Source organism: Cnephaeus nilssonii (assembly GCF_951640355.1).
Source record: "Cnephaeus nilssonii genome assembly, chromosome: 24".
NCBI classification, from domain to species: Eukaryota; Metazoa; Chordata; class Mammalia; order Chiroptera; family Vespertilionidae; genus Cnephaeus; species Cnephaeus nilssonii.
Genome location: NC_137095.1, coordinates 11,641,910 through 11,662,196, shown reverse-complemented (window position 1 = coordinate 11,662,196; position 20,287 = coordinate 11,641,910). Strand labels below are relative to the sequence as shown.

Genomic DNA, 20,287 nt, shown 5'->3' with positions numbered 1-20,287 from the left:
TTTTAAACTTAAACTATATAGGTAGGTACATTGTTATTAACTTAATTAGGGTACGTGGTATTTTGTGAAAGAGCCACACTCAAGGGGCCAAAGAGCCGCATGTGGCTCGAGAGCCGCGGTTTGCTGACCACTGGCTTAGGAGAAGGAAGATGTTTTATGGAAGCCGCCCAAGGTGTGTGTGTATTAAGGGGGTGTCACTCCACAGCTGAACCGTTGAAGACGGTCCACAATCAAAAAAGGAACAAAACAAGAGAGCTAGATGGTTCTCGGTTGGCATGCCGGGAGACTGACAATTACAGGATGGGGCCCAGGTCTGGGAATTAAGTTAGAAAGGGTATGACATGGCCCATTGGAGGGAGGCCCCATTCTGAAGGTGGAAGACTTCAAAGAAGTAGGTGAGGAAGGAGCTGGCAAATCAGGCAGCACCACACATCAGAAGATCCAACTGAATCTATTTGACACGGGGGTGAGGGGGAGTGGGGGACCATCTTCAAAAAAAGAAACTGGGCCCTAGCCGGGTTGGCTCAGTGGATAGAGCGTCAGCCTATGGACTAAAGGCGTCTGGGTTCGATTCGGGCCTAGGGCACATGCCCGGGTTGCGGGCTCGATCCCCCTCCCCCCAATAGGGGGTGTGCAGGAGGCAGCCGGTCAATGATTCTCTCTCATCATTGATGTTTCTCTCTTTCTCCCTCTCCTTTCCTTTCTGAAATCAATGGAAAAAAAAGTATATTAAAAAAAAAACAACACAACAAAGAAAAAAAAAAAGAATATGGTTCCTTAAACGTTAAAAAAAAAAAAAAAAAAAAGGAAAAGAAACTGGGAGGGCAGGAGGGAATGGGTCTGGAGCCCAACTAACTACCTGGGCTCAATCCTGGTTCCAATACTTGTGAGCAGTGTGAACCTGGGCAAATTAAACTCCTTTGTGTCCGTGTCCTGATAGAGATAATACACAGAAATAATAACAGTCGCCCATAGGGGTGTTGTGTGCCCAACTGAGCTACTCTACCATGAGGGCTTAGAACAATGCCTGGCTCATAGTGAACGCCATGCTTCTCAGCCCCTACTACCTTTTTTAAAAAACATATTTTTATTGATTTTTTACAGAGAGGAAGGGAGAGGGATAGATAGAAACATCGATTAGCTGCCTCCTGCACACTCCCTACTGGGCATGTGCCCACAACCAAGGTACATGCCCTTGATCAGAATCAAACCTGCGACCCTTGAGTCTGAAGGCCGACGCTGTATCCACTGAGCCAAACCGATTAGGGATTAGCCCCTACTACCTTTCACACATGGCGGACGGATCACGAGGATTCTCGTGTTTTCCTATTCCACAGCGTTTTACAAAGTCTCATACTTCAAAAAGATATTAGCTTGTAGGAACATGTCATAAATAACTTCAAAATGCAATGGGTATTTCATTTTAAGGCGTGCCTTAAACATTTACGTTAAAACGTGTTGCTGTTTTGTTTTGTACTCGTTCAATAGAAACTTATCTGGCCACTGGGTCAAGCTAGCAATGAAACCACTGGTCCGCAATTAAAAAAGGCCTGTCCCGGCCTGTTTTGCTGAGACGGAAGTTCTTGGAGGTAAATCCGGAAAGGGCAGAATCACAAACGGACTCCAGGAAGTGGTGGGAGCGGGTAGAGGGCGTGAAGAATGGCACAGCAAACACACACCAGGAAGAATGAGGGAAAAAGGGCTCAGGGTGGGCTGTTTCCGGGAAAAACAGCCTCTTTGCTGGTCTACCTGTTCCCGATGGTGTCAGGCGGGGAATGACTCTTAGAAATGAAATGGAGAAAGTTCAGTTTCAGCTAAAGAAACATCCTTTTGTGCGCCCAACGAGAGCACAAATTACATTGCTAAGGAGCGTGGCCAGGGGACACAGAAGGTATCTAAGACAGGGGTCCTCAAACTTTTTAAACAGGGGGCCAGTTCACTGTCCCTCAGACCGTTGGAGGGCCGGACTATAGTTTAAAAAAAAACTATGAACAAATTCCTATGCACACTGCACATATCTTATTTTGAAGTAAAAAAACAAAACGGCAAAAACACCCGCATGTGGCCTGCAGGCCGTAGTTTGAGGACGCCTGACCTAAGATCTATGTCGGGAGCGTTGGGTCCCAGTCCTCGCTCTGCCCTAAGCAGCTGATGTCATGGAGCCAAGTCAATGAACAACGGTGTCCTTTTTTTAAAAAAATGTTTTTATTGATTTAGAGAGGAAGGGAGAGGGAGAGAGAGAGAGAAACATCAATGATGAGAGAGAATCAGTGACTGGCTCCCTCCTGCACACCCCCCACTGGGGATCGAGCAGCAACCAGGCATATGCCCTGGACTGAAATCGAACCTGGGACCTTTCAGTTCGAAGGCTGACGCTCTATCCACTGAGCCAAACCGGCTAGGGCAGTGGTCGGCAAACTCATTAGTCAACAGACCCTAATACCAACAGTACGACGATTGAAATTTCTTTCGGGAGCCAAATTTTTTAAACTTAAACTTCTTCTAACGCCACTTCTTCAAAACAGACTCGCCCAGGCCGTGGTATTTTGTGGAAGAGCCACACTCAAGGGGCCAAAGAGCCGCATGTGGCTCGGGAGCCGCAGTTTGCCGACCACGGAGCTAGGGCAACAACGGTGTCCTTTTAAAAACAAGGGGCCAGGCCCTGGCTGGTTTGCTCAGTGGATAGAGCATTGGCCGGTGGACTGAAGGATCCCAAGTTCCATTCCGGTCAAGGGCACATGCCCAGGTTGTGGGCTCGATCCCCAGTGGGGGGTTGTGCAGGAGGCAGCTGATCCACGATTCTCTCTCATCATTGATGTTTCTATCTCTCTTTCCCTTCCTCTCTGAAATCCAATAAAAATAATAAAAATAAATAAATAAATAAATAAAAAGAAGGGGCCAGAACTAGTTCCTAGGCCCTAGGAGCATTCCACATCCTTGGATTTTCACCCAGGTGTAGGGTCTCAAGAGAACTTAAGCCATTCACCTCATCTCAAGACCGCGCCCCTCCAAAAAACAATCTGTCAAAACGAAGAGTAGCTGGGGGTGCCTTTCTGAAAATGCTAACGGGGAGGGGGGGGCGGGGGGAAGGGGGAGGGGGAGAGAGAGAGAGAGAGAGAGAGACAGAGAGAGAGAGCTCTTTCTTTTCCCATTCAATTCAGAGGGAAGTTATTTTAGTTATTCCTGTGGTTTGCGTAGAGGCGCTTCCAGGTCCAAGAAGGAAGAAGTAATGAAAAACAAAAAAACAAAAACAGAGGATATTAAAGGAAACAAACTCTTGTTTTGCCTGATTCTCTGAGAGAAGATGGGGCAGACAAGACCGTGATAATTCAGGCTTCAAACCGCCCAGGTGACAAATATTGCCCTAGACCGGTGGTTCTCAACCTTTCTAATGCCTCGACCCTCATGTGGTGGTGACCCCCCAACCACAAAATTACTTTCGTTGCTACTTCCTAACTGCAACTTGGCTACTGTTAATGAATCGTCATGTGAATATCTGTGTTTTCCGATGGTCTTTAGGCCCCCCTGCTAGCGGTTCTCAAACCTGTGGGCCGCGGCTTACAGGGTGGCCTGGGGGCCCCAACCAGGACGATGGGATCCTGACCCATGAAGGACCCAGGACACCCTAACAGGCCTTCTCCTCTGAATGGGCAGCAGGAAGCTCACACCCCCTCCAGTCCAAGCATCTTCAAGTCAGAGGGGACCCTGAGGGACGGCCTGGCTGCTTAGAAGAAAAACCTCGGGTCCTATCGGTCGCTGAGGAGAGATGGCTGCTTGCCTTAGGACTAGGAACCTGCGTCGTCGTGTTTGCTTGTCATCCTGTCAGTCATTTTTCCATTTCTTAAAAAAAAAAAAAAAAAAAGAATGCAAAAACCTGAATTCAGAAGCACCGAATCCTGAGCTTTTTCCAGAGGCGAAGCCCTTGTCTCCAGGTCACTGCACCAGTAATTCTGGCCTGGACACCGCGCTAGAATCCGCCCCCCAAGTCAGCCCTGAGGGGTCCGCACTGCGGGGCGCAGAGCAACTGTTTCCAACCAAAGGTTTCATCGCCCGCCAATCGCGGGCCCCGGCCGCTTCAGAAAACCATAAACCCCTACGGGAAGTGAATGACACTAAGGCAAGCCTATCGGCGTGGAGAAAGTGGGAGGGGTGGGGTCAGAGCTAACCAATAGTATGGAAGCAGTTGTTGTTAAGGGGGAAGAGAGACGCCCGCGAGCTTGCGTGAGGACGCTTGGGGGGAGAAGGGGGGCGTGCCCGGGAAGCGGGCTGAGCCAATGGCCGCGGTGGGCGGGCGGCGGCGCGCGTGCGCTCTGGGTTCTGGGGCTGCGGGCGGGAGGCGGGCGGGTTGGAGGAGGGGAGCGGGCAGGAACGCCGCGGAGCTGCTGCCGCCGCCGCAGCCGCCGCCGCAGCGAAGAGGCCATGTTGTGTGGTGTGTGGGGCGGGGGGAGGAGGAGGAGGGAGTAAAGCCGAGAGAGGAGACGGGAGAGAGACACCACACACACACGGCACAAGATGGCCGGAGAGGCAGCAGCACCCCGAGCTGTCAGGCGTTCCGCCGCGGCCGCGGGACCCGCCGGCTGGCCGGGGAGCTGCGCCCGGGCGGCCCGCAGGCCCGCGGGGGGCGAAGCGGCGGCGGCCGAGGCGAGATCGGCCGCGCGCCGGGGTCGGATCCCCCGCGGCGGAGGCGCCCGAAACGGCCGGGGCCCACAACGCCGAAAGCGCCGCTGCGGCAGCGGCCGCGGAGGCTCCCCGGGGTCCCGGCGGCTCGACCCGGCGCGGGCGACCAGGCCCTGCGCGGGAAGCGTGTGCGGGCGACCTCGAGGTGCCGGCGGCTGGCGCTCGGACCGGGTAAGGAGCTCCCCGGCCCCCTTTATTGTCCTTTGTCCTTGGGAGGAAAAGCAAAATGTCCTTGAACGTGCGAGCAGGAGGGGGTGGCGGGCTGGGCCTCTCGGCCGGCTCCTCTGCAAACCCTGCCGGCCTCGTCGGCTGGTCCCCCCGAGCGGGCAGCGCCGCCGGGCCCAGGGCCGGGGATGCGGGGGGACCCCCGCTGCAGACCCTGCTGCGGTGGGCGGGGGGCGGCCTGGCTGCCCGGCCCGGCCCCGCCGGGAAAGGGGCGGCGGCGGCGGCGGCGGCGGCGGGGAACCGCAGGCGGGAGCCCGAAGGGGACCGCGCGAGGAGAGCTGAACCCCCTTCCCGTTCCGGTGAGTTTTATTTGGATGTTGAGGGTAAAAAAAGAATCCTTTTTTCAGGGTCTCCCTACGGGAGAGCTTTTTTTTTTTTTTTCACCTCTTTCCGGTAAGGTGGGAACTCATCTTGACGATCGAGTTTAAAAGAACAATGGAACCCTGGCTACGTTGAAAGAAAAATAAAACTTGTGTGTGTTGTTTTTTTTTTTCTCTCTCCCTTTTGGGTGTTGGCTCTTAACTCTTTCAAAGCCGATTTTGAAAACGGCTGCAGTGATACCCGATGAGAAGGGACTTAGCGTTTAATGAAAAACCTCGATGACGTTAAGGTTGTCTTTTTTAAAAAATGCAAGTTGGAGGAGGAGGAGGGCGTCTGGTATTTCAAAAATGGGAAAGACAAGTTTTCTGTCATGTCAGGGCTGTTTAATGGAAATAGATTTTAATGCTGGGGCTAGGGCGATGATGACGTCTGGGGAATATAGTTGCCTTTGCCGAGTTTATCCGGCTTTCTGATATTTGAAGAATGATTTAAACACACCGTTTTGGTACTTTTGAGAAAGGCCATTCAGGAGCCGTTATCTGTAACTTATCACACCTGCATGCTAGAACGGACTTGAGTCAGTTCCCAGACTTTTAAAAGTTTTAAGTTCATCATTTTACGATTTTAAAAAAATAATAATAATCTGCATCATCACCAGCCGTGGTCGACAAAACTTTTTACAAAGGGATATTTTGGACACCGAATCTCCTTTTGAAGTTACTTTCTCGCAGTGTAAATATTAAAGTAGGATTGCTCTCTGGTAATGGACGGAGAAGAGGAGCCATATTTGTTGCATTTGTTGCATGCACGAAAATCTAGATATTCTTAAAAACGGAACAGTATTTTAATATGTACCGGCTTCAGAAATTTTGCAGTCCTCTGCCTGTGGATTTGGAAGAATGTTTGAGAGGGAATTTTAAGTTTTTGGTTTGCACAAAACCGCAAGTGCAAAAACCTTTGTGTATTTTGGAATATATTTGTCTTCATTCTGCGGTATGTGTGTTGTAAAGTGCAGGTTTTGCCTAAAAACACTGTTGGTAAATTACTCAAATCTACCCAGTACTTATAAGATCAGAGATACTGCTGTAATCGACCGCATTCCGGAAGGTATTTTTGTCGGTAAAATTGTTTTATTTCCGAATAGCATTCATCTAGTGCTACATATTACATCAGTTGCGCATATCTTGATTTTACAGACTCTGTTGTTTAGATACCAGTTTTGTTTTTTTTCAAATGAACGTTTTTGAAATTTTTGGATGCTGAAAGTGGTTTTAAATGAATATTCTGAATCTGGTATTTCAGAATCCTTTTTGAATAGTGAAATGCAAAATAATTGTTGGCAGTTTCTACCTCATAAGATCTTTTTACTAGAGTAATGGGGGAAGGGAGAGACAAAGTGTTCAAGACCTTGGTTTGAAATGGAATAAATGTCATAGATACTACATGTTTGAAACTTGCTTAAAAGACAAAGCTAGTATCCCACTTGGTGAGATCAAATAACTTGTAATTTAAAATTTAAAGTAACCAGTGGCCATTTTAAACTTCACTAATTTCTCCTAGAAGAGTACATTTTTAATTACTCATAATTTTAAAAGGCATTCTTAGATGATAAGGGAAATGTTAATATTGGAGTCTTTGAAAATGGTAAACTTTTCCTTTTTTGTTGTATTGCCTGTCATCAAAAGAAGAAAGACAAAAACAAGGTCATAATCTTAAATTTGTCCAAAGATGTAAATCTTCAGTATTTTTTTATTTCAATGCCTTAGTCACAAGTATTAGTCTATGCATCCAAAAGGTGAGGAAAACAAAAGACTGATAGATGTTAAGATACGAAATAAGCAACCTAAAATGTACAGGTAGTGTGTGGATGAGCTGTCTCTTACATTTATCCATAGATTATTGCATATTTTTTTCTCATTGTTTCATCATACTGAAACTTAAGCCAAGAAATGTTTAAAAATCAAAACATTGATATCTTCCTTTTTTTTTTTTAAAGGTGACTTACAAGATTAAAGTAAAATTTGGTTGATGATGGTTCTGAACAAATACAGCTCTTTTATTTGAGGTAAGACTGGGTAAATTTTATTACTTTGACATAAAAATAAGCTTATTAGGTTTTGTTTTTGTTCTTTGAGAATTTATATTTCCAGCAAGTAGTGATTATGAACATGAGTAAATATCTGGAAAAATTTTACAAAGCCTTTAAATCTTTTCATTGGATAGAAAGTATATATGCATAGCCATTGTAACTCAACGGTACTATAGTTTGAATCACTGAAAGGTCCTTTACGCCTTTGTTTAATTTGGGGAACAAAAAAAGACTAATTATATTTTGAGGAAAACCATGAACCAAAGATACACTTTTTCTTTTTAGGTCCCTAATACACTGTGAAAACAGTTTTAATCTTTTCAATATGTAAATAAATAAATTTATTGGAAAATTTGAGCTAGTTATTATTTCTACTAATAGATTTTAGGGAAAACATTTTAAAAATCAAATTTTGTGAGCATAGATTTTAGTTTTTGTTTCTTTTAGATAATAAAAAGTTTTAAAACACTTCTCCCTACTTGCTGTTGGTTGTTACATCAATAAATTGCTTAGAATATTTCTTTTTCCCCCCCAAAAGAAACCATTTTGAAGACTGAGACCATGGAGTTTTATATCTGAGGATAAAGGAAATCTTTGCAGAAGTAAGTAAATGTTTTTACCCACCATCTGAAATTTAGTGCCTACCACAATTTGAGTAGGAAAATATCAGTAAACTTTGTCAATGAAACAAACGGTAGACTTTATCTTGAAAAGATGAGAAAAAGCCCATCAGATGCCATTTCTTTACATCAAAGCTCTTTTGTATTAACATTGTAATGGTTGACATGTGTAGTTTCTATCAGAACAGTAAGACATTAAGTACTTTCCAATAAAATGGTGCTCCAGGTTAAATCAGTAGTTGAGTCATCAGAATTATCTTTACGATCTTAAGTGTACATTCCTTTTGATGATATGGATCACATTTTAGAAATGGCCTAGAATTTTGCATTTGCAGATCTTAGGGTTCTTAAAAGAACTATATTTCTAAAACTAAATAGAAAATTTCATATTATAGTTGCTACTTAATGGATTTTAAATAGTCGCTTTACCCATTTTCATGAGTTTTCAAACAAATACAAAATGACTTATTTTACGGAAAACTAGAATAAAGCATCCCAAAGAGACCTCCATAGCTTAATAATTATTTTTAAGTCGTAAAATGAAGAAGTAATTTTCAATAAGCATACAATAATTTTACATCTTAAAACTAGATATGTGAAGGAAAAAAAGTGTGTCCACTGATAATTTTCAGAAAATATTCTTTATTCATAAGTTAATACTGAATGTGAAAATTAATGTCAAGCTGATATTAGTAAGGGTTTGACAGAGAAAATATAATAAATATCTTGAGGAATGCTAAGAATAGCCAAATAAGCATTATAAGGGCAAGTTTACCTTTGTCCTTGAAATTTATGTGGAAAATCTTTTTCTCTCTTGGTATTTGCTTATTCTATTGATTCAAATAGGTAATAAAGATAATATTTTTATTGCCTTTGCTTTAGTTTAATTTTTTCTTTCCAGTCCTTTGCAATTTGATCAAATTTGTGTTTATCGTATGTGAAAGAAAACGGAATGTTACACCTTTAACTATAGTGTTAAAGAGAAAACACGCCACGCAAAATATTCAAAATATCTTTTACCCCAAGCTTCTTTTTTTTTAGTAACATGTTTTGCACAACAGCTTTTATTTTATTTACTTATTTTTATATATTTTTATTAATTTCAGAGAGGAAGGGAGAGGGAGAAAGAGATGGAAACATCAATGGTGAGAGAGAATCATTGACCGGCTGCCTCCTGCACGCCCCCTACTGGGGATTGAGCCTGCAACCCAGGCATGTGCCCTTGCCTGGAATCGAACCCAGGACCCTTCAGTCTGCAGGCCTACACTCCATCCACTGAGCCAAACCAGCTAGGGCTACCCCAAACTTCTTTAACACAAATGCCGATGTTAGTTTCCTCTCTGTGCAAATGATTGTCATTCAGATGTGGTTGGCACTTATAAAATTTGAGAATTGGGCATTTTAAGACAAATGTATGTGAAGTGTGACGTAAACTTAAGTATAAATTGGCAATAAATTTATAATGGCCGACCATAGGTGTAATTTAACCCATAAAATAAATGAATGGTTTAAGGTTAGAAATGTTAAATGAAGATTTTTATTGTTTTAGTATTTATAGAAAAATCTAAACGATGTAGTAACTTCTACTCCTGTCTAATGGAATACAAAGCTCCCTTTATCACCCACAAGATAAAGGATTATAATAGATTACATTTTAAGAAGGTTTTCATGTACTTCAGCTGACCTTCATGATAGTGCTTATATTGTTTTATTTGGGGCTTGAACCAAGTTTGTATAATGGGCAATAATAAGTTTGATGGACAAAAATAATAGGCACATGAAGACAAATATAAATGTAGATACTATTATTTTAAGTTACTATATTTCATTAGGAAAGTAAATTACTTAGTTAAATGCTATTTTCTGCTTAGCGGATCAAAGTAGTAAATGTTAAATATTTACTTTTAATTGAGCATTTTTAACCAATTCTTGAATCAAAAAATCACCCGATCAAGTTGGTGATTAGTTTGGATTTACGTTTGTTATCATGGTAATAGCTGTTTAAAAAATTACATGAAGTTCCACAGAAGTGAAAGAAGCCATGCTTATAGTTAATTACAAGTTTTTTGAAAACCATGGCATAACACTTAAAGGCAAGATTATGGGAAATAGATAATTTTGAATATACACATTTTTTCAATGTTAGTTTACTGTTTCTCAGTTTCTTAATTATTAACATAACGGGACTGGGACAACAAATGAATTTACTCTTTCTCTTGTCTGTTTTAATTCTTTGTGGAGAGGCATAACGTAAGAGGCAAAAGATAATATGAGGACATCTCCATCTTCTGCATTAATGAAAGGTAGAGGTGTGTGATAGAGTGGAAAATACAACTGAGATTCAGCAATCAAGAGACCCAGCTTCTAATGTAAATTAGCCCTGTAATGTTGGCATCTTATTCAGTGTACACCTAGCTAGTACAAAGTATTTGGAGTTTCCAATCTCTTTAAGATACCATTTAGCTCTTAAGTTCTGCTATAAAAATAATAGGAGTGTCTATTTCTCTTACAAAAAGTGGAGAATAGTTTTTATAATTTTTGCATCGCAAATTATGTAGTTCTATGGTGAAACTGTTTGAATAAGACCAGACCCGTGCAATTGTGTACCCGGCATTCTTAATTTTAGGAATTTCCAGATATTAATAAACAGTATATACGAAGACATTGGAAAATTAATCTTAATTTGTTTTTAAACAATTAAGATTTAGGATGCTGTAGTAAAAAGCATTATTTGGAGTTTTGAAAATGATTATTCGATTAAATATATTTAAACTTTAGGCCCTGGTTGGGTAGCTTAGTTGGTTAGAGCACCGTTCCAATAGCCAGTTTCAGGTTCGATCTCCAGGCAGGACACATACAAAAAGCAGCCAACGAATGCATAAATAAGTGGGACAACAAATCCATATTTCTCTCTCCTCCCTCCCTCCCTCCCTCCCTCCCTCCCTCCCTCCCTCCCTCCCTCCCTCTCTACATTAAAAAAAGTTTATTTTATCTAATGAAACATTGGCAGCTGACCATTGGGATTATAAATGATAATGCCTGGCATAATTAAGAAATTTCTATATTTAGATATCATTGTTTTACCAGCTACCTTTCCAGATTGAGTGGCTTAATTCAAACTTGATTTTCACATTGGCTGTTTTTTCTGAGTGTAAATTAACCATTACAATTTAAATGATTATTTTTACATAGCATTTTTCCTTATAACAATTTGATAGTTGATTTAAACAGTATAAAGCTAGATAGTTTTGTTTTTTTGAAAAACAATCCTATGCTTTTGAAACTAAGCCATTTATATGAAATGAAATATTTCCCAAACAATAAATTATATAATGTGTACTATATAGTAAGCATAATTTTAATTTAGATTATCTTGTTAGATATTTTGCTTAACTTGAATGGTTTGTGAGTTGTCTTATGGCAGTTCTCTAATGACTATCACTACCTTATTTTTGTGGAAGATACTTCATATTTCATAGTGTTCTCAGATCTTATTCTTAGTTTAAATGCTAATTGTTTGAAGGGTTTTAAAAGGTGACAAGCTCAAATATTATAAGAAAAGCACAAATGGACTAATGATGATAATATAAGACTTGACCAAAACTATCTTTGCCTTTTATTATAAAGGGCCCAGGTAGCAAAATGGTTATTTACATGACACCTATAATTTAATATTCAATGAGAATCTATAATACTGCAAAATATTAAAGATAGGTAGGAACATGAGCAAAATTATCAACTTGTGTAGTCTGCTTCCCCTTCAAAGGAAGGTGCAAAACACTACGTAAATTTTTGGGAAGGAGCCAGTATGATGGATTATGTTTGTGTTAGCACAAAGTGAGATCCCAGTCCTTTTCTATATTTAGTGGAGGCTAAACCCAGAGGTACATACTTATATTGGTAGGTAGCTTTTTGTATAAGCACATTATTAGACCAATGCGACATTTCTTTCACCAGTATTCTTTAAATCAGTTACACCCTTCTCTTAGGGGTTATATAAGTTTATTTTACTGGGTTGATTTAAAATTTGTCTTTATTCAGAAAATCCTCTCTTCCTTATAAAGTCTTGACTAAATTGGAAGCTTAAAATAAATAATTCCGTTTCCTGTAAATTGCTTTGTTACCCAGTGGGAAGGATATTTTGGCACCTTACTCTTAGAGCCGACTTTTGCTGTATTGATTGATTAGTCAAAATGACTTAAAGGGATTTAGACTTGGTAAGAAAATCAGGAACTTGCTTCATAATTGGAAAATTTGAAATCATAGCCTGGAAAAGCATTTGGGTAGCTAAGTTTAACTTAAATCCTAAACTGTGCTTTGGCTTTCTAAAAATTTTTAAATTGCTATACTTTAATGCTGAACTTCTAAACAGCTTTTTTTGGGTAGGTCAACATATTGTGATTATAATCATACTTTGGAGCAGGAGTGACTGAAAATAGTATTTAACCTGTATTCAGAAGATAAACATAGGAAACAACTCTTCCATGTTTAGTTTATGATAGTCTTAACTAGTGAAAAGCATGGATATGATAATTTTGTTATCAAGTATGTATTTTAGAAAGGATTTGAGTTGAGTAGATCAGTACAATTAGTAAAAATAGTTTGAAATTGTGCCTAAGGATTCCTTTCCAACACTTTACCTTAGAATAGTGTACGTGATAATGTGGTAAGTACATGATAATTTAAAATAATATCCTATATAATAAAAGCCCAGTGACCAAATGGTGGAACGACGAGAATGACCAGTTGACCGCTCACTATGACACACACTGACCACTAGGGGGTAGACGCTCAACGTAGGAGCTGCCCCCTGGTGGTGGGTGCTCTCCCACAATGGGAGCGCTGCTAGGCTGACTGGGATGAGCGGTGCTCCCACAGTGGGCTGATCCCCGCAAGCCACGCCCTCCACCAGTGCATGAATCCTATGCACCCGGCCTCTAGTGACAATGTATAAAGTGAGAAAACAAGACCTTGTAGGTAGGTAATGCAAGTTTTCCTTTAGAACTTGTAAATGTAGACAAATGAAAGACCAGAAGAGAAAATAATTTCTTCTATTAAGTAGTGATGTTGGCTCTACTAAACAAATGGGTCTCAACTCTTGCTGCCCATTTGGTCTACCTGGGTGAGCCCAAATTTTTGCCTACTCTGTTGGAGTTCTTGGGGACTGAGATTTAGATATTCACGTTTTTTTATGGTAACTCATTTTTCAGGTGAGCCTCCTGTACAGCCAAATTTAAGATCCTCTGCAGTAAAACCTTTTATCTTGTTTATATACATACACGTGTCTTGGTCTTCTGGCGAGTGATCCTTACAAGATGTTTCTGAATAAATCATGGCATATTAATACTATTATTGTTTTTTTTTTCTACGCATAAAATTATATTCTTTTTGTTTTCTGCAGAAATGTGAATCCTGAGACTGAATCTCTAAAGGGCCTGTACAACGTAATAGATGTTGGTGGAAGCATTTAGTAAGTTTACTCAATTTACATGTTTTGCCTGTTTTTAATTTTAAATACGACTTCGGAAATTTTGAGTACCTGAGTCAGAATTATAAAAATACATAGGGATTTAGTGACGCTCAAAGCAACACAAAAAAATAAAACCAGCATGGTTAGATGTGTGTGAAGTTTATTATTTAAATTTTGCTTATTAATTTATTCTAACCTATTATTTCCTACTTTCTTCACTTAAACTGAGGCAAGATGTACAATGCAGAGAAACCCATATTTGAACATGCTTCTAACCACCTTAGATTTGGGTGTTGGTAAACTCCCCCAATTTTTTTAAAATAAAGTTTTATTGGAACATAGCTCTGCTCTTTCATTTATACATTGTCTGTGTCTGCTTTCCCACTACAACTGCAGAGTTGAGAATAGTTGTAGTTAATGGTCACAGACCCTAAAATATTTACTCTCTTGTCCTAGATCCATCTCGATTGTCAACTTGACCCTACGTATGTAGAAATCAGAAGCCCTTGGTTTCTCTAATAGATTTCAGTGTAGTAATGCTAATAAATTAAGTAATCCTGAACTTCCCTTTTTTGAAAGCCTAATAATAATTTCTTCTGACATTGGGGTTATGCTCTGATATTAGAAGACTTGGTTACAAGTACTATGGAGCAGTTTTTCCAACTCCCGACCTGAGAAATAGCGGGAAATGAGTTAGTGGTGAGGCTGTGTAACGGAATTTGGATGAATTCTCAAAAGGATTTATTACTGAAAAAATTTTACATATGATGATTACATACTAACTGTTTCTTAAATACACTTATTTTTGAATCACATTTGGAAATTAGATTCTAGATAAATTTTTATTCTAATTACTGTTTCAACTTCCATTGTATAAGTGGCCATTAAGGCCTGCAAAATCATGTCCTTTTTATTTTTTTTTTACAGAGAGGAAGAGAGAGGGATAGAGAGTTAGAAACATCGATGAGAGAGAAACATCGATCAGCTGCCTCTTGCACACACCCTATTGGGGATGTGCCCGCAACCAAGGTACATGCGCTTGACCGGAATCGAACCTGGGACCCTTGAGTCCGCAGGCCGACGCTCTATCCATTGAGCCAAACCGGTTTCGGCATGTCCTTTTTTTTTTTAATGCGAGTGGTGAGGGCAGAGATGAAAACTTTCCTAATATAGTACAATTATTGACCTTGTCTTATCAAATATTTTGAAGAGATTAATTGCCTGGCATATAGTGGATGCTCAATAAATGTTGATTTATTATTATATGTAGTGTCTATTAAACATTTATCAACTAGTGTGTTGGGCCTAATAAACAAACTGAAATTCATTATTGAAACATTAGTTTTAATACTTTTATTAATTTTTTTAGTGTGCCTGAAAGCTAAGACCTTGGACTCAGTAACAATTAAAACTGATAAGAAACTACAACTCTCAATCTCTTAAGCAGGTGTAGTCGACTATTAAACTAATAGGGGCAATGGGGAAGATTTCATTTGATTGCAAGACTTTAAGATGATTCAGTTATCATAATTAACAGTTGGTTGGTCTTTCTCAGATCATTTTGTAGTTAGTTTTTATGCCCACTTCATTAAGACCCAGACTTTTTAAAAAATATATATATTTTTATTGATTTCAGAGAGGGAGGGAGAGAAACATCAATGATGAGAGGATCATTGATTGGCTGCCTCCTGCACGCCCCCTACTGGGGATCGAGCCTGCAACCCTGACATGTGCCCTTGACTGGAATCGAACCCAGGGCCCTTCTGATAAAGTATCAGTTCCCAGGCCGACGCTCTATCCACTGAGCCAAACCTGCTAGGGCAAGACCCAGACTTGTTGATATACTGTAATCCTATAAAGGATTTGAGCTCTTACTGGGTAGTGAGACAAAACATGTGAATTTTCTATTAAATGTTTTCATATTAAAGACCAATACAAAGAATATTGAAATCAAGCCATAAGCACCAAGAACAAAACCTTAATTAATTAAATTGTGGGAAATATCAGTTCTGGATTATAATTTTATATCCATCTGTTCCTTTGGTTTTGCAATAAGTGTTCCAGTTTTAAGATGATTTAGTATATTGTGGCATTATTAGAGTCCCCTGTTTTTAAAATTAAGAATCATTAATCACTTCTTTGTATTTCTTCCTGTACCCCACATTTTTGTTGTGCTTAGAAATTGGGGTTTGTTGGGAAGTAGAGATAAGGAGATTACTTATTTTGGGGGAGTACCTTTTAAACTCAATTCTCTAATGAACCATTTACTTGCATTTGAGTTCATGCCTCATTTTACAATGTCTCAGTGTTTTTGGAACAAATTTACTGAATCAGAATTGAAACAGAAGATTTCCTTAATTTTATGTGGTTTTTTTTGGATGTATAGGATTTGTGAATTTTAAGAGGAAGCAATTACTTTCTATTCTCTTAACACAGTAGCCTTTACTTTTGCTTGTGGGATTACCTTAGAACAAGCAATTTTCCATAAAAAGAAGACATAAACTAGTGAACATCATAGCGGAAAAGCCTAACTTTCCATAGTATGAGCTTGAAGCTTGCCTTTTATGTGAAATAAAAGATTTGGGTCTCTTTGATGATGTTATTCTAGATGAAACCATCATCACTTCAGTATGTCTACAGCCATTTACACGTTACTGGAGAGACATAGAGTAGTAGGCTTTGATATCAAAACTACTCAGTTTTTTTGTACTGATGTTATTTTAGTGCAACACTAAATTGTCTTTTAAAGCAGAAAGTGTTAAGTAATTGACTCCATGATTCTATGAATTCTTCAGAGATTTCATTACTATTGAAATATAAGTTATATGAATTTAGTAAGGTTAGTTTGTAGGTCCCCAAGTACTGTGATTATCGTGGTATATCAGAGTAATAGCTAACATTTATTGAGGTTTTCTATATGCCAGGTAATATAAATGCTATAAAGATGCTATCTCATTTAAGCCTCACTACTGCTACATGAGGTAGGTACTGCTATAACTCTTTCACAAATGAGCTGGATTTTGTTACCAAGAATATTTCTAGGCTCAAAGAACTCATGCCTGCTTTCTTTGTAATTTTTCAACATAACCGTGCTAATTAGCAATTTTAGGTTTTGTAAGAATTTGGAATTCCATGAAAATGAATGGCTTACTCCTAAATCCCCTACTTTTCTTTTAGGTGCTTTGATGCTTGACTGAGCACTTATACTTATTAAAAAGATTCTTTCTTTTGGCTTTTGATTGACTTTAAGGAGTACAGATTGATCATGGTTTTTAAGGTTATAGAAGTGTCTGCTTTCTGTTAGCATTCTTTTTTTTTTTCAATTCCCAGCCCCCCCCCCTTTTTTTTTACCATCTTAAATATATGACACTATATGTGACAGAATGACCAATATGTTAGTTTTTTCTAATTTATTTTTATCACACAAGCTAGTGATTTTGAGTAATTTTGGAATGATTTTAATCTCATTAGGCTTGGTTTTTTAATTTAAAGAATAATGTGCTTTAAAAGGAAATTTTATATGAAGTCCTGGATAAATTTACCTCTTATTCTGAGGCAGAAGAATATAGAGCATTGATTTATCATTTCATGTACTCAGTCGAATAAATTGCACCTATTGATATCGAAATGATTGTAACTTGATATCAATGCTTTAGTTTCATTGTTCATCATAATAGTATTTACTTCCCCAACTTCATTTAGAGCTTGATTTTGCATCAAAACAATAGAGATTGGGGGAAAATTGGTTTATAATTAACTCTGCAAGAGGAATGAAGGTATTTTTATAGTTCTATATAGAAGTGTATATCCCTTAATATAAAGGGATGAACAATTCAGATGGAAGATATTTTACTGATGTGGGGAATGAATGAGTTTCAGGCTGGAGAGAAATTGGCAAAATAAGGAGAAATACTTTTATTACTGATTTCTTGACACTCATTTTGAGTAGTTTTCTAAAATATAGATGATAGTGTTTCTTGGTTAACTAAATAGTTTATTAAGTAGAATTTTTAATTGTATACTAGAGGCCTGATGCACAAAATTCGTGCAAGGGGCTCGGCTTTGTCTGTCCGGAAGGATGTCCGGTCTAATTAGCATATTATGCTTTTATTATTATAGATTATTCTAGATAGTATACAACAAATTCTAATTATAGTTTAGGATACAAGGTATTAACTACCTAATGAGCAAAAATGCTATTATATTTAATAACTTCTTAGTCACCCAGACTTTATAAATTTAGTTTGAGAGCTGCATAATTTACAGAGAAGACCAGGGCTAAAACTTATATTTGCAATTATATTGATCCTAATTCATCAGGATTATTTATTTAATGTTAAAATCACCTGGCTTCCCACTTATCCCTTTCATTCAAAGTAGTTGAGTAATATATTTGTCATTCTCTGAGAAACATTTGATATTTTGGCAGTGGGAGTATTTTATTTGTATATAATTTGCAATCTGATAGCATTTAATGGCAAATATCAAATAAGCCAAGCTGACACTTGGCCTTTTTTATCTTTTTTTACCCTAGTGGCTACGTATTTCCAGCATTCTCAGATATGTAGCTAAAGATAGTGGCATTTTTATTGTCTATTTGCGATATCCTAAGCAAAATTAACATCTGTTGGACTGGAAAACTATGCTGTGATTGATCCACTGCTTTGTTTTCTTTTATCCCCTAGGATTCTTTTACATAATTAGTTTTTTTTTTGTGTGTGTGTGTGTTTGTCTTTTGTCTTTTTTGAAGATTGGAAAATTCTTCATTGAGATTTAAAATCCATAGTGTTGCTGTAATTTAGCTTTCTGGGATTTTTGAATTTGAATTTTTGTCTTCTACAGACACTAAAACAGTATCACATTTAACTAGTAAAAATTTATCTCTTTACCGCTACTTTTTGAAAAAAACATATATTTTTATTGATTTCAGAGAGGAAGGGAGAGGGGGAGAGAGAAATAGAAACATCAATGATGAGAGAGGATCATTGGTTGCATTCTGCATGTCCCCCACTGGGGATTGAAGCCGCAACCTGGGCATGTGCCCTGACCTGGAATCGAACCATGGCCTGATTCATGCTTAACCACTGAGCTAAGCTGGCCAGACTACTGCTACTTTTTTTATGGTTACATGTGTATCTGTGATAGTAAAAGAACTTTGTTACCTGTGTACAGTCTTTGATTCTCTCATTGACAAGTTGTGTGTGTAGTACATACAACTTTAAACGAGAGTTTCATAGTTTAAAGCTGCTACAAAATTAAAGCTTTGTGTATGGTAAGAATGTCTTCAAGGTGGGTGGATGTTCTCTGTTTGAAGGAATAAGATTATTGGTATTCCAACAGCGTTTTTTTCTTTTAATGTTTTCATCAAGCACCCAGTCAGCTTGAAGAGTCTCAAATGGACCCTACCACTGAGAAATCAAGATGGCAGTCCACTATGGGGAATAGAGGAAAATGGATTAATACAAGAGTGCTGTGATAACATACAACCAAGACAGGGTTCTTTTAACATGGATTTCATGAAATGAATGAAGACAATAGGTTTCTTACCAACACAGATGGACAGTGGATTTGACTTTCTAAAGACTTTTTGTATCATTAAACAAGTCCATTTTTGACATTTGGAGATGAAAGATGGCACGTTAACAGAGATGATAGTTTGTACATCTGGAATTTTTTTCATTTTGATTTGTATGAATATGACCTTGTGAAATGTTAACTTTAATAAAATTTCTAACACTTTAAAATTTCTCAGTTTGGGCTTTTTTTTTTTTTTTTAAAGCTGAAGAGTCATTACATTAAGTGTTCAGTTATCGCCGTAAATAACAATTTGGCCTTTACAGTTTTCCAGCAGTGAAGTGTTGAATAAAGCTGGTAAAATGGCAATGGTGTGCTGGAAAATATTTTACTTCGTTGATTAAGATTTATTTCTACAAGTTGTGGAAATTTATTTGTGCTTTAAGAAATAGGCGTTCGATTAAATGCCGTTTTATGCTTTCTCAAATATCTTGCAAAATGACCAACCAATAGGTAATAATAGAATCTTTAACTTGCCACATGATTTTAATGAAGGTTTAAAACAAAATGCATTTTGTCTCAAAATTCAGGATGAGTGATACAGTATTTTTCTGAGTTTTGTGTTGATGAAAAGGTCTTTTCAATCTACACTTAATATTGAAAATAAAACATCATGCAATAGAATAGTCACCTGAACAAAACAGATGCCTCTTACTGTCTTTAGTTAATGTTAGGGGAAGAAATGTTGGATTTATTAGGGAAGTGTCCTTTAAGATATTCATAAAAGGCCTTACAATTTTGGTGGTAATATTGTCTATAATATACTTTATGTAAATATAAAATAGGAATATTCTGTATTTTTCTTATTCTCTACATTTAGGAATTTAGAGTAAATCACACCATGTCACAAAAAACTTATATTTGATTTCCATGTGAATACTGGCATTTTATTGATAATCAACTGATATTAGGTTTATAAATGGGTGGTAGGCTTTATTTTGATAAACCAAATCTATTGTTGATATTTTTCCATTATACATGGAAAGTTCAGCTTTATGTGTTTTTGTGTGTGAGAGAAAATAGCTAATCATACTGTGGTTTGTGATTAATGTCAAATACTATAGCACACATATCCATTATCAGTACATGTGCAGTGTTTGAAGTGATTGGTTTGCATATATCAAAAGTGGAATTTTGGATTTGGATTTTGGTACAAATTTACCTTTTGTAGAAAGCGTGGAATTGAAACTGGGTTTTGATTATGGCTTTTACATTGACCTAGATGCAACTTGTTGCTTTTGTTGGGTATAAAGCGCAAGTGGATGTCATCCGTGAGGAAAGGACGTTGTTCTGGAAGATTATGATGTCAAG

The 20,287-nt window shown here is 38.5% G+C and overlaps 2 long non-coding RNA genes across 3 annotated transcripts; one reads left to right on the top strand and one right to left on the bottom strand.

Moving 5' to 3' along the window:
- Nucleotides 1–4,375: 4,375 nt before the first annotated feature.
- Nucleotides 4,376–19,148, top strand: LOC307094825. 2 transcript variants are annotated; one of them, XR_013813128.1, is made up of 5 exons: nt 4,376–4,848; nt 7,220–7,288; nt 7,851–7,914; nt 13,334–13,402; nt 18,772–19,148. It is a non-coding gene; the product is annotated as an uncharacterized lncRNA (long non-coding RNA). The 2 variants fall into 2 exon arrangements; XR_013813129.1 differs by having other exon boundaries at nt 4,378–5,201.
- On the bottom strand, nt 9,211–13,324 carry LOC307094826. Its single transcript, XR_013813130.1, has 2 exons — nt 10,904–13,324; nt 9,211–10,871 (listed from the first exon to the last, which is right to left on the bottom strand). It is a non-coding gene; the product is annotated as an uncharacterized lncRNA (long non-coding RNA).
- Nucleotides 19,149–20,287: the final 1,139 nt, after the last annotated feature.